The sequence below is a fragment of the Antennarius striatus genome, chromosome 8 (genome assembly GCF_040054535.1).
Source record: "Antennarius striatus isolate MH-2024 chromosome 8, ASM4005453v1, whole genome shotgun sequence".
Lineage (NCBI taxonomy): Eukaryota > Metazoa > Chordata > Actinopteri > Lophiiformes > Antennariidae > Antennarius > Antennarius striatus.
In genome coordinates, this window is record NC_090783.1 from 24091328 (window position 1) to 24095641 (window position 4314).

At 44.6% G+C, this 4314-nt stretch overlaps 1 long non-coding RNA gene across 1 annotated transcript; it reads right to left on the reverse strand.

Moving 5' to 3' along the window:
- Nucleotides 1-1911: 1911 nt before the first annotated feature.
- On the reverse strand, nt 1912-3227 carry LOC137600724 (uncharacterized). Its single transcript, XR_011036974.1, has 3 exons — nt 2995-3227; nt 2554-2619; nt 1912-2353 (listed from the first exon to the last, which is right to left on the reverse strand). It is a non-coding gene; the product is annotated as an uncharacterized lncRNA (long non-coding RNA).
- Nucleotides 3228-4314: the final 1087 nt, after the last annotated feature.

Sequence of the window (4314 nt, forward strand, 5' to 3'; positions counted from 1 at the left end):
GTGCGCTTTATAGTCCAGTGCGCTTTATAATCCAATGTGCCTTATAGTCCGGTGCGCCTTATAGTCCACCACACCTTAAAATCAGGTGCGCCTTATAATCCAGTGCGCCATATGATCCAGTGCGCCTTTATTTGTGGAAATTATTTTACGATGGGTCATTCCTTGAAGGTGCGCCTTATAATCCAGTGCGCCTTTTATATGAAAATAGTTTTGGACTGTCATTCATTTGAGGTGAGTCTTCTAATCCAGTGCGCTTTATAGTCCGGTGCACTTTATAATCCAGTGCGCTTTATATATGAAACCGGTTTTAGTATAGGTCGTTCGTTGAAAGTGCACCTCATAATCAGGTGCGCCTTATAATCCAGTGTAGTTTTTAGTCCAGTGCACCTTATATGAAAACAGTTTTAGAATATGTTATTCATTGAGGGTGTTCCTTATAATCCAGTGCGCCTTATATATGAAAACGGTTTTGAAATATGTTATTCATTGAAGGCGCGCTCTATAAACATGTGTACTTTATAATCCAGTGTGCTTCATAATCCGGTGCCTTTTACATGTGAAAACAGTTCTAAAACAGGTCATTTGTAGAAGGCGTGTCGTATAGTCCAGTATGCTTTATAATCCAGTGCGCCTTATAGTGCGGAAAATACTGTAATTATATTTTGTTCAATTTTCCTTTGGCTTTGTACCCACACACACACACACACACACACACACACACACACACACACACACACACACACACACACACACACACACTGCAATCCCACGAGCTCCTCTCTCTCTCTCTTTCGTATTCCTGCCGACTTTCATCTAAAGTTAGCAGCTGCTACTCAAGACGAAGCCGTGTGAGGGGGGAGCTACACACATGTACACACACACACACACACACACACACACACACACACACACACACACACACACACACACACACACACACACACACACACACACACACACACACACACACACACACACACACACACACACCTTGATAGACAAACACACACATAAACACAAACACGACATAAAGGGGGGCGTCAGAGCCTGGAGGCTGCCTGGAGCTGTTTCCCAATCAGCACCGATGGGGAGAACAACAGACATTCAGTGACAGAGTGGGATGTCTGAGTGGGCTTCACACACACACACACACACACACACACACACACACACACACACACACACACACACACACACACACACACACACACACACACACACACACACACACACACACACACACACACACACACACACACACACACTCCTTTTGAAGAAGACATTTAAAATCACACGACATCTGAGGGCATCTCTGATCAAACAGTCTGATGCGACACACATTTACATACATGAAACCGCCTCCATATGTCCCTACACACACACACACACACACACACACACACACACACACACACACACACACACACACACACACACACACACACACACACACACACACACACACACACTCACCGTGCAGTGAGGCTTTGAAGAGGAAAAAGTGCCTGTATGTTTAAATGAGATATTTTTTTATGAATTGTTCTGTAATTAGTTTAAAGAAAAGCAAGACGTTAAATCAAAATCTGTGTGTGTGTGTGTGTGTGTGTGTGTGTGTGTGTGTGTGTGTGTGTGTGTGTGTGTGTGTGTGTGTGTGTGTGTGTGTGTGTGTTGACTGTTTTTTTTTTTTTTATTATTTATTTATTTAGTAGGATTACAGAAACACAAACTCTTGCTGGATTTCCATAAAACCCAGTGGGTGGGGTGGGACGTAACATATTTTTCACTCTTTAAACATAAAATAAATCCACAAATTTCAAACATCTCTTATCATTAAGAGTTGAAAAATAATTTAATGGCAATGCAGCACATTTTCCCAGAATAACACGGTCGGTAAATTAGGTTTATGATGAATAAATTGGACAAACATAATTTAAATTAGGCCGACAACCAAATATCATTAGTCCCTATTGTTGCTGCTGAGGGAGAGGCTTGTGGAGCTGGGGGTACTGTGTGTGTGGGGGGGTTAGCTCGCTGTCAGGTTTGCTGCAGTGAGCCCAGTGCTCGTATCCCACGATGCAACAGGGCAGCTCCTAAATGGTGAGTGAGGGTGCAGTCAGCATTGGTTATTCTAAGGATCCAAGCATCCCATAATGCATTGTTGCATACCCTACATCATGCCTGAGGGGCTGATGAGGATGAGATGGGGCAGGAGGGCAGGTGATTGGTGGTGGTTATAGCGTGAATGTTGATTGGAGGGCAGCTCCGTCGTGCAGCAACGTGATGCTGCTGCTGGTGGTGGTGGTGGTGGTGGATGACCCTGCTGAGACTGACAAGAGCACTGAATCGACTGCATCTGTGTCGGTTACCAGGTGATGGATAGAGAACCAACACACACACACACACACACACACACACACACACACACACACACACACACACACACACACACACACACACACACACACACACACACACACACACTTGTTAACAGAAAGTGCTGTGTCAGCAAGTTTCTGGACCGGATCTATAATTCATGCTTTCACTCTCTTCTACCTGGGATGTGGGTCTTCGGGGCACCGTGTGATGACTGATGCTGGTTTGTCCGTCCAGCGCTGGACACTGTCTCCCAGCAGCACACACACACACACACACACACACACACACACACACACACACACACACACACACACACACACACACAGTGTCAGCCGACATCAGCAGGTGGTCTAACGCACACGTTATCCCTTCCTACTGCTCATCTTACAGTCTGGTGGTATTCATTTATTGCATTTCTATAAAACAACCCCCCCCCCAAAAAAAAAAAAAAAAAAAAAATCCGATAAGAACAAGAGAAAAAAGCAGAGAAGAAAAGAAAAGCTCCACTTTATTGGGATTTAAACAGATCTGAAGTCTTATCTGCTTTAAATCCTGATGTAAAAGTATGATAATCTCTCTTTGACAGAAGAGAGAGGCCGGATCCAAAATATGCATTACCTTATTATTTTTATCCTCCATCACGAGCCCGGGTCACGTGTCTTCTCATGCTAACGCTAACGCTAACCACTCTCCCCCGTGTGCTCCTGCCTCCAGCCCCGCCCGTCTCCTCTCAGAACCAATCTGGATCCTAACGGTTAGCATTAAAAGCACAGACGCCTCCTCGCCTTTTATGATGAGGGCGATCATTGTTATTGTGCCCACTTGCAACCTCAATTAAATTTAGAGGCCGTTTTGTCCCGGCTTTAAAGAGCCTCTGCCTCCTCCAGGGCCTTAATCCCATAAACCGCCGCGACCCGGTGACATCATAACTTTAAGCTGCACGCCGCAGCCGTGTCAAACTGTCCTCAGAGGAGGAGCGACGGGTGCCGCTCTCTGAGTTTGAAGCTCTACGCTGTGTCCTAATGAACCGGAATGGTTTTAGTTTTAGTCCCCTTCTCCCTGACAGGAACTAAGAGGTGATTTAGATTCAACGTTTAGCTTTCTTAGACGCTTCTTCAGCAGAAAGCAGCGACTCTGTAAGCATCGCTCATCACCCGTCGTTCTGCTATGAATGCTGGGAACGAGGTGTTGAACAGGGAGAATGTCATTACCTTCTCCAGTCCGAGTCGAAACACATTATGATATTCTAATGATAAATAAAGTCCCGTGATGCCGCAGTGATTTCATGAGTCAGCAAATCGAATCAGTTGTTTCATTACAGTGATGTAAAGTCTTTCATTTTCTCAATATATATATATGAAAACAGTTTTAAAGTAGACCATTGAAGGTGTGCCTTATAATTAGATATGCCTATGATCCAGTGCACCTTATGCATAAAAAAAGTTGTAAAATAGGTCATTCATTGGTGTGGAAGTGTCTAGGAGAGGTGGAGTAGAGTTTCTGACTGGGTTGTTCAACAGGATCTTAGATAGTGAGAAGATGCCTGAGGAATGGAGGAGAAGTGTGCTGGTGCCCATTTTTAAGAACAAGGGAGATGTGCAGAGTTGTGGCAACTACAGAGGAATAAAGCTGATGAGCCATACAATGAAGTTATGGGAGAGAGTAGTGGAAGCTAGACTAAGGGCAGAAGTGAACATTTGTGAGCAGCAGTATGGTTTCATGCCAAAACAGAGTACTACAGATGCAGTATTTGCTTTGAGGATGTTGATAGAGAAGTACAGAGAAGGCCAGAGGGAGCTGCATTGTGTTTTTGTAGATCTGGAGAAAGCTGATGACAGGATGCCCAGAGAGGAACTGTGGTATTGTATGAGGAAGTCTGGAGTGGCAGAGAAGCATGTTAGAGCGGTGCAGGACATGTATGAGGACTGTAAGACAGTG